Source organism: Salarias fasciatus, chromosome 5, assembly GCF_902148845.1.
Source record: "Salarias fasciatus chromosome 5, fSalaFa1.1, whole genome shotgun sequence".
Taxonomy (NCBI): Eukaryota; Metazoa; Chordata; class Actinopteri; order Blenniiformes; family Blenniidae; genus Salarias; species Salarias fasciatus.
In genome coordinates this window covers 29,144,850-29,155,724 of record NC_043749.1, presented here as the reverse complement: position 1 = coordinate 29,155,724, position 10,875 = coordinate 29,144,850, and the positions used below count along the sequence as shown (strand labels likewise).

The 10,875-nt window shown below is 43.7% G+C and overlaps 1 long non-coding RNA gene across 1 annotated transcript; it reads left to right on the top strand.

The window, feature by feature from the left end:
- The first annotated feature begins 315 nt into the window (after positions 1–315).
- LOC115389351 (uncharacterized) lies at positions 316–7,797 on the top strand. Its single transcript, XR_003931581.1, has 5 exons — positions 316–364; positions 2,906–3,028; positions 7,056–7,181; positions 7,459–7,560; positions 7,641–7,797. It is a non-coding gene; the product is annotated as an uncharacterized LOC115389351 (long non-coding RNA).
- The last annotated feature ends 3,078 nt before the right edge of the window (positions 7,798–10,875 follow it).

Below are 10,875 nucleotides of genomic sequence, written 5' to 3'. Positions count from 1 at the left end.
CCTGCGTGTGCCGTGTCGGCAGTCGTGTGCGTGTGAGAACAAACATTAAAAAAAAAAAAAAAAAAAAAAAAAAAAAGGAACCTGGAATTGCAACGATTAGGAAGATTTGGAGTGAATTCTCTTCTCCCAATAGTTGCGGAGGCTGAGATTTCACCAAAATCGCCCGTGCGGTATGAACTGTGTTATTGAAACCATGATCACCAATGCTGACAAAATCCTTTTTGTCATTAAGAAAGGGCTGTGGTTTGGTTGTTTTTGATTATTCCAAATCTGATTGTAAAAATGTTTCATTTGATAAATGTTCTTGCAGTACATCACATCTGGAGTTGTGACAGTGGCTGCTGAGAAGGATCCGAGTCGTCTGGTGAGTGACCCTGATATTTGCATTTGAGAAAAGAACTTTCGAGTTTTCTTATTAGTCCAATTTAAAGGGCAACATGATGATGCCTGGTTATAAACCTTCAGCCAGGGGTCTTCAACTGCAGTCCTAGAGGACGGGTGTCCTGCCTGTCTGAGGTCTCTCGCAGCTGCAACACACCTGATTGCAATGAGGGCTTGTTACTGTGTTTTTTTACAACCATGATGAAGACATCAACATCAGACTGAGGTGTGCTGAAGCAGGGAGAGAGAAAAAACTTGCAGGACACCTGCCCTCGAGGACCGGAACTGAAAATCATTGTCGTGCTGTCTTATCAATTTGTTCACACAACATGGATCCAACATCGGCCGTAACCCCCCGCCCTTTTCTGGGACCAGGAAATATTGTGAATAGAATCTTTCTGGCTCTGTTCCAGTGGTACTATTCGAATGGCTCCTTTGTTTAGCAGCACAGTAATTTCTTCAAGCAAAACATGAGCTTTTTTGCCCCCTGAGCCAGCGACTGCAGCATCATGTTAAACTGTAGATGAGTGGACGCCAGTCTGTTGTTCCACATGCCCACCATTGCTGGGCTCAGGCCACTAGCAGGCTGTAAGCTGAGTGGGGACCCGGCTCCAGTGCTGGGCTGGACAGGGCTGGTTAGCAGCAAAGCAACTCTGCTTCTTACAGTAGATGCACTGGCCCCCTTCCTCACAGGCCAAGCAATAGCTCCTCCTTGAGGCCCTCAGTGCAACTGCACAAGTGTGTTCTGGGCAGCTGGGTTTGGTGATCCGCTGCACATGTCATCTTCAGCCATCGACTTAGCAGTCGGAGGGGAGTTAAACGGCTGGCATCCTCTTTGGAACCGAGGCTGACAGGCTCCTCCCCGGACTGGCGGTGCTCCACCCTGATGTTGTACTGCTCCATCATCGGGCTGACACCGTCGTCATCGGCAGGGGCTTCAGCGTCCAGCAGTTCTCATCAACTGGCTTCCATGGAAATGGAGTCTGCACAGGAGCTCAGAGATTCCTGAGTTGGGGGAATGGTTGCTCCCATCACAGGATCCACGTCTGACAGACTAGCTTGCCGTGCTTGTCTGCATTGGTGAGTTTCAAGAGAAAGACGAGCACAATGCTGACAAAAAGCTGGGGATGAGAGCACTTCCTGGCCGTGTTGCAGCCCGAGGCAAGTGCGGTAAGCAGTATGGATGTTTTTCCTGGACATTTTGTTGTCACGTTTGCGGGTCTTGGTCTGTGGCTTGGTCCCGTCCATGGTGAGGAACAGTTAAAGTTCAAACAGAACGTCAAGCATGAAACTCCAGGTCCATTCTCCACCTCTAACCTGTCAGTTACCATAATCACACAGTTTGTCCTCCAGTCCCCCGCCTGCTACGTGAGGAGAAGCACACGAAAAAAATGTGCAAATCGTCGTGCCGCAGTCGGCATCGTGATTAAAAAAAAAAAAAAAAAGAGGCTTTTGGCCAACTTGTTAAGCAGCTTACAGTCAAGTCGGCACCGACCAACTCGGCCACTTGAGAGCCCCCCCCCCCATGAGGCCGACTTGGCTTGATGCCGACTTGACTGTATCCCTGGGGCGGTGCCAAGTTGGCCAGGGCCGACTTGGATTAGTGCCGGCCTGACTGTATCCCATCTGAAACGGGTCCAGAAGTCCATTCACAAAGGGCAGCTGGGGGCAGGCGGTCCCAATGCCAAAGGTTCTACCAACCGTTTCAAGACAACTCACCCTTATTAATGTAGAATCACATCTCATAAATGTAAAATAATATTGGTCTTAAGGAACAGACTGTATTCACGCACAATTAATAATAGAAATTTTACCTTAGCAATGGACGACCAAATGTGGTTGATAAGTCAAAGATTGAAACACAATAGCAAACGTGTGGTTCACCCAAACATGCGTAATGGGCCATTTTCACAGCTCTACTACTTCCTGAAATTAACTGTGCACATTCATTTCCTGTCTTGCATTATTGGCCAAAATGATAAATCCAGGTGTGTCTTGTTGCAGCAGTCTAAACCAGACACACCTGGATTAATCAGTTTGGCCAATAATGCAAGACAGGAAATGAATGTGCACAGTTATTTTCAGGAAGTAGTGAAGCTGTGAAAATACCCCATACTGTGTTTGGATCTATTACTTATTCTTTCAGAATCAGAATGAGAATCACAGTCAGATTTTATTGTCAAGTACAATTGCCCATACAAGGAAATTTGACAGCTTATGCCATTTTATCTGTTGAAATGTTATTGATATTATGTTATATGTGGAAGTCAGCAATCAATCAGAAATTACTACTTGGTCAGAGACAAAGCATGTGAAGGGTGATTTGTGTGGGTGCAATGTGGTTTGAGTCTGTAAAGGGCATTTATCCTGCAATAGATGAGTTTTCTTTGAGTTATAACGACTTTAAAACACCAGTATTGTCGCTCAAAAACAGGACACTTTTTTGTCTTTGTCAACTAAAGATTTTAAATATTTCATTAGATTTTGTCAAACTTCTAATGTTGTGACTCTCTTCTGTCTCCAGATCAACACTTGTCTGGCATTCAACATTATTGCAGCAATGACTGCTGCAGCTGGTGCTTTCCTGTGTGCATTTGATCTTGTTATCATGGCCTTCTTGAGCTTCATCAGTTTCTTCAGTTATCGCGTAATAACTCTAATTGTGATTTAAAACATGTCTGTATTAACTCCAGCATCAATCTTTTGGCACCAAAGCCCTATTTGCATGCGACTTGAATTACCTAGAGACCTCTGGTGATTTGTATTTATTATGCAGGACGTCAGTGATTTTACTCCAGTCCTGTGCCAAGTCAGTAACTTTGGGGGGAGAGAGGCAAGGATAATCTCCATCTTTCTCCCATTATTCTGGGATGACAATTCTGGACGTATTGTGTAGTGTTCTGGAGGCCGTAATAGGAATGATTTAGGAGGATATTGATCTGGATGACACGCAGAACCAGCAGTGGTTCGGTCCCTAATTGATGCTCTGGCTCCACCTGCTCCACCTGCTCCACCTGCGCTGACTGATCAGCACACACACACAGACATGACTGTAGTTTATATCTGCATTTCTTTGTGCTTTGGCACATTTCAGGTTCAGAGTTATGATCACGTAAATCAAAAACTATCTGTCCTGTCCCTTAGAATTATAATTTATCCTGATAATGCAGAGTGCCTGCATTTTTATGTCAATTATTCCGGCCCTCCAAGCTGTTTATCTGTTCTTTTATTACAGCTTATTGAGAGAAACAGAAGCATTTACCTTGTTGGTGTCATGGATTTTTATTTAAAAAGTATCCTAGGCTAGTTGCAATGGAAAAAAACCCCACAAACACATTGTCCAGAAAAATCTTAAAATCTTCAAATATATCCACTCTTGGTTCTTGAAGTCTTCAATCGTGGTTTTCTTCGAAAAAATCAGGCAGAGTCGGAGTCAGAATGCAAAATAGAGAGCTTTATTACTAAACCTGCTGGCAACCAGCGTGACCGTCTGAAACTGGCATAATGACCGCTTTCAGCCCCATCCTTTTATACTATTTTCTGGGAATACACTACATCTAACATGACTCTTCGTCAAGACATGCCGTAAAACACTGCGTAACACTCCATGACACTCCATGGTGACTATAGGCATCTAAAAGCACAGTTGCATACTACAAAACACTTCGTCAAGTCCCTCTCTCCCACCCTTACAAATAAGGTGCCTTCTGAGTCCTAATCAGGACCCACTAATTCTCCATCCATCCTTCACAAATGCCAGATGTTGTTCAACAATTCACATAATATTCCATTCCTTGTCAAATGAGCCACATTTGAGTAAGAGGGAAGCAGAGAGGCAAAGTCACATGTAGTTTTAGCTTTAGAACAAATAAAACAGACTGTCCAGTTGCCAGGAGGCTGCCATAAACATGAAAAATGGCAGACAAGAAAACATAAAAAGAATACCTCGTCTTTTCCACTCCTGTGTACACAAGCACACTATATCTAACAGAGACACGCATAATGTGAATGATACTAAATAACATAATATAATAAGCATGATGTGAAGAATACTATATAATTATACAACATTGGTTTACTCTGTGTGCCTGACTCTGGCAAGGCAGAAAGATTACTGTCTACAGAAAGGTAAAAAAAAAACAAGAAAACAAGAAAGACTATTCACCTTGGCGAAGGGCTTTTGGCAAAACTTTGGCACGTAACTTCGCCTTGCACCATTTGGCGCAGCACCACGAAAAGCACATCAATCAAAACATGCGGAAAATTTGTGAATAGTGTGCTGTGACTTTTCTCGTTGTTCCAGGCAATAAATTCGATGAAAATTCTGAAAAAACAGGTACTTTTTCCCCATGTAAGCAGATGAGGGCCGACTGAAAAAAATGTCAAAATTCATCCCCGAACAAGTCTATCGTGCCTCTTCATACTTTGATTTAGAAATGTAATTATAATATCAAAATGCTGTCATTTTTTTCCTCTAACCAAATTTGAAAACCTCATTTCAGTATCTTCTACCAAATTTAAACTGTGTGCTTCCAGGTTCCGTGCAAATTTTAGCCATTTTTTGAGTTTATAAGAGGTTTGTATTGGAGAGGCTTAGAGTTTGAGAGTGTCAGTTAGAGTGTGAGAGGCTTTCGATTTAAACTCCCAAAAAATTCCTTCTCTCTTCTGTATGGCCACATTTTTGGCTCAATCTTAACAAATTATTCATCAAAACGTCGGTATTTTCCTTGTGATTCTCACAATGCTGTATTTTTCTTCTATCTCAAGCGGTTTTCTCTCCAGATACATTTGTTTGAGGAGAGTGCAGAATTTTATCCCCTCTGCTCCAATTCATTTTGAAGAGAGATTTTCTCACTCAAATCCAAAAGTTCACACATTTTACAAACTCGCTGTGGCTGACCCTACAGACAGGAAAATTTAAGGATCATTCCATGAACGGCTTCTGACACTCAGTGAAAAGGAATATTTCAATTTCAACTCTCGGTTCTCGAGAAACATTTCTTTAATCATACAAAGTGGATGAAACACTGCTGAATCACTGTCATGGCTGCTGGGTACAGCACACACACACATCTGCTAATTCTCTGTCATGCCTGATCTCAGCTCAGAGCTCACAGTTAATATGGAGGAGTTACACAAACACACACACATGCTCACAGCAGGCACAAAGTGAAAAATTCCTCTGGTATTTTCTAGTTATCCTTTAGTCTTGAGTTTTTCTTTTTGGTTTTTTTTCTGTTGGGGGTATGCGGACATCATAAGTATCTACTATGCACAGCCTGACCAGCCAGGTCCCTTCTACATCCGTCACATGCTGCTTGGATGCCGAAAGGACTGGACCCGGAGCATTAGCCAGTAACTTACTGCCCCATAAGGCAGCGGTCCAATTACAGCACGGCCTCTCTCATGCGTCACTCTGAGCAGACGGAACTCCCCAGTTCATAACATTCAACATGGCGGACTACGGCGATCGTGTTTTTGCGTCTGCTCTTTCTACAGTTTTGAACCATTTAAATTTAATTTCGTTAATTTAGTTTAAATCCCCAAATGCAGCGTGCAGCGCCGCACCGCGCGACTACGGCGCCTCTTGTTTGTTGACATACCCGGGTCCGTCGCGTGTTATTGCACGTCACGCATGGGGACTCGCATTGGCCCCCTCTCAGCCAATGAGCTGCCTTCATACACAAAAAATTGTGAGAAACTGAAAATAGGCGCTGTGACCCCAGGCCAAACCGCATCTTTGTAAAGTATTGGAGAAGTGCGTTTTGGTCATGGGTGGTCAGGATGCATACACTCAAGCCACTGGTGAGTGATCGTTCATGGTACAGGACAGTCTTTCATGAGTGTTCATCATAACTCTAAACCACAATTGTGCAGCAGCACAAAGAAACAGAAATAACCTTCCTCTCCTCTGTCTGTGGGCCGTGGCAGCGCAACATGTTGTTCACGGAAAAAAGGAGAACATAAGTATTTAATTATGTCTATATAATAAAAAATTGTAATGAAGCAATATTCTGACCCGAATTTGTCCTGAAATGCATCTTTTAGAGATGGGACCCATCCACGATGGACGCACAAATCAATCATGATCACGACAAAAAGGTTGAGAAATTAAAAGCATTTTTAGGGCTTCTGTGTTAGTGAGTCTAAAGATCCAACAATTCTGCACAATAGAAATATATTAAAACAATATGTTGACCACAATGGACGCATCCATCTGGGATCATATCTGGCTGTAATGTCTGTGAATTCCAGGTAAACATAGAGTTCTCTTGTCCCGTGCCAATGCAATGAAAGAAACACAGACGTCAGGGGGAAAGTCACAAATTACCAGAGGTCCAGAGGTATTCTCGTCCCGTGCCAAGAGGATATAAGTCAACTTTATTAGATAGTGTTCCTCCTTTCAGGGGTTTTGACCAGGACATCTGGATAACCATAGTTTTCCTGCTCATATTTTAGAGACACTCAACTCCAGCTTCAGTCAAGTTATTAGAATGCTATAGCTAAACATGGCCCTGACCTGTGTGTTTCAATAAAAAAAACTTTAGTCTGCGCTCAAATCTCCTGTTAGACTTTACTTTTACTCCACAGTGTGAAAAAAATCTTTTCAGTATGACTTGTATCCATGCAGCTACAATTCCCTGTGTGCAGATACTAACTAAATCTGTCTTCAGGATTGCTATGGTGGCTATTTGGTCGTGCTGGCTATGTTCCAGTTACTGGAGCTCATTATTTCTATCACCGTGGCAGGATACGCCTGTCATGCAACCTGCGACTGCTGCTCCTGCTGCTGCACAGAGGTGAGTCCGCTCCTCACTGTTGATCTGTGTTCGTGTTGTTTTACCATATTTATTACCCGTCCTTCAGTCTGTGTGTGTGGCTTCACCATATAAACAGACAACAGCACCAACTCATGGCCCAACATGAAAAACAACCTCATTTCCAATGTTTCTGTCGTTTCAGGAGAAATTGATGTTTTAAAAATGTTTCAGTGTAAACGTTTTTCCAAAGTGAAACACTTGAAACCTTCTCATGTAAACGGGGCCTCAGTGACATTCTGTGTTTTTCATCTTCCAGGAGCCGCAAGTCTTTGTTCAAGCTGTAGAAGGTCCAGTCACCCCTCAGGCTCCGCCCCTTTTCCAAGCAGCATCTGTTGTCCCTGCAGAGCCATACGCTGAGGTAGATAAAATAAGTGTTTGCAATGTGAATTTTTTTAATGCAAGTTAAAATCGCATTGACAGTGCATTGTTGTATTGTAGGTGGCGCCCAACGTTAAAAACCCAGGGGATCTGGGTTCTGCTGAGCCTCCAGCTTCCCAACCTAACTGACTCACACACATAAACTCCGATCATTGCAAACCTGCTGCTTGAGCTTGTCTTTCTTTTTCTGTAAAAATGCATCAGTGAGAGATGTGGAAACAGTTGGATTACAAAGGACAAAAATAAAAATGTAACCAGACTTTCATACAATGTTTGAAGGACCTTCATGGTGGTAAACGTCGATTCTGCTTGAGACTTTTACTAAGCAAGGAGGAGAGGTTAAAGGAATACTCCACCCAAAAAACGATTTGGCCTCATTTTCTACTCACCCTCATGCTGAGAAACACTCTGGAGCACTGTTTTGATGTCTCAAATGCAGCTGGAGATCTTGGGGGATTTTCGTTGTCAACAAACAGGGACCGACAGAGCCCGAAAGAAAAAAAGATCCATAAAGTCCACAAAACGTGCCCATTTTCCTTCATACTGCTCATCCGCTGGAATCCAAGGGTCCTGAGCTGGTAACGTCCATAATTAGTTCTTAACGAGGTCATTTAGTACATTTTAAGAGCCTAAACAGTGCTCTCTTGTACTGCCCCAGTGCACGTCTGCACGCGCTCCCTGCACTACGGAAGCCGCGGCAGACCAAGCCAGACGCTTGCGCTCTTTCAGCAGGACACCGAAGTCAAAGCTTTAAAACAGTAGCCAATCACTTTTGTGATTGTCCACAGCTCGGTCACTCAGAGCAGAATATAAACAGCGGAACTTCTTCTTCTACGCTTGCTATTTAGAAAAGCAGTCGCTGAAAGCGCGCAAGCGTCTGGCTTGGTCTGCCGCGGCTTCCGTAGTTCAGGGTGCGCACCCATGGTGCACACCCATGGTTCGTGTCCTGGGCTGAACCAGACGGTGCAGCTGGCCTGACCGGGTCCGGGCAGAGGTGCGTGATGTGAGCGGTTCAGTGAGGTCGGTGGGGGCCGCACCGTGCAGACAGTGTTGGGTGTGCAGGAGGATCTGTAACGGGCCGAGTGGTCACCCTGACTTGGGATCAGCTTGCTTGGATCAGGTTGGAAGAGGTTTTGTAGCGAAACGAGGTGGACGTTCAGAGGTTCCTTGCAAATTCTTCTGTTTATTTGCAGTTTCAAAGTCACACACCCTCACAACAGGCTGTTGACTGCGGCCTCTCCAGGCTGTCAGCCTCACAGGAGCTCTTCCCCTCTCCTTAACCATGGTCCTCCTTAAATACATCCAGCTCAGGCCTAATTAACCAATCCCTAGGCTAGACTGAACCAAAATCTAGGAGGGGGGCACGCACAGTCTTGTATTTCTATCCTTGTGGGGACCGTCCATTGACTCCCATTCATGTCTAGCCCCTAACCCTGACCCTTACCCTAACCCTAACCCACACCACAACAAAGCCTAACCCTAAAGAAATGTTTTTGCACTTTTACTTTTTTCAGTAACAACAACATGGTCAAGAAAACACTGTTTCTCCTACTTAGGACCGGAAAAAGGTCCCCACAAGGCACGTCGTTCCACGTTTTGCTATCCTTGTGGGGACATTTGGCCCCGACAAGGATAGAAATATAAGAACGGACGCACGCACACACACACACACACACACACACACACACACACACTTTTCAATATAAATTTTGTAAACTTTTTAAGAAGTCTACTGTCTTTTTCCTTTGCTCCAAGAAATTAGTTAATTTATCATCCTTTATCATTCTTGTTATGGCAATATGTCATAATCAAGACATTTGAAAAGGAATTCCATTAATTTTGTGATTTAATAGATAAATGCAGGCAGACAGAGTGAATGATTATTTACAACAGAAGAGGAACAAAATTGTTCCTGCAGTGTGAATACACAGGTCTGAATCAAAAATAAATTATCAATAAATATCTTTTGAAAAACAAACAAGTTTTTAAGGCACAGAAATTGATTTGTGGACAAAAAAAGCTGCAACTCCCTCCGTTTAAAAAAAAAAAGAATTAAAAAAAAAAAAAAACTGTGATGCGGATCAACCTCCTTTCGGGTTGAGGATCAGCCCCTGGCAACCACAATACTCCTGTCATTGTGTTGTGGAAATTCTATTAAATACATGCACCAGCGATGGGTTCCTTCATTCTTGTATTCCAGCTGCAGCAACAAGAAAAATCTGCAGTCACAAGTTCAGTGCGAGTTCTGAAGTTCTGCAAAGCAGACCAACATTTTATGACATCCATTCTATGAACAAACCCAACGCACCTCAACCCCTTTGTGGCTGGGAAAGCATCTTCATAAACACATCTTGAGATCACACCCGGTCAGGGGGAGGCACATCTGTTAAACATACAAAGTGACAAACAGGAAAAAATGTTGCTGATGTTTCAAATTAACTGGTGTCCATGTTAACTTGTGACCAACTGATGTTGAAAAACTGACTGAAACTTGCAGATGTTCTGGCGAACCTCGGTTATCTACACTTACTGTAAATTTATAAGTTAAGAGCCTTTTGTGAGTCTTATTTCAACATCTGCTGTTACCAGTGTGTGTTGACAGAAATCTGTCACTTGTTAACATGGGAACTAGTTAATCCACAACACCGGCTGGGCGGGCCGCTGGTAGTCTGCCACGGAGCTCTTTAGACAACTCGCTGTTGCGCAATTTGTTCACATCACTGGACCCCCTCGGCGAAGATGTGTGGTGGGCCGCCACCTCCAACGTCGTCATTTTGGACCAGCCGCCACTGACGGACGCAGTGAGGGTGAGCCGAGGAGGTCCATGGTGACCCCTAACTGTAATCAAGCCATAGTTGAACGTTTCTGAATGTTTAAACAGCTGCATATATGGCCCATTTGCAGGCTATTGTCCATAAATTTCGTGTTTTCTACAAAATACATATTCAGGACCATGTATGTATTTTATTCTGAATGGCCCGAATGTCAACATCCTGTCGCACGAAATTCAGCGTGTTGAAGCACAACAACCATGGATGAAGAGATGCTGATATTGGAAGTGGATAATCCTAAAATTTTATATGACCCCAGTCATCCTTTCTACACGGATGTACAGGGAAAAATGCAAGTGTGGCCCAGATTGCTCAACTTTTGGAGGTCGATGCTAAATAGCGCATGCGCTTCTCTGTTTCTCCAGCCGCGTGGAACAGAGACGCAACGGAGCAAAGTGCATGCTGTGGGTTTTGACAAAGCGGAGCAGCGCGCAGCACAAACGCACGCAGTGGAATTTAGGGGT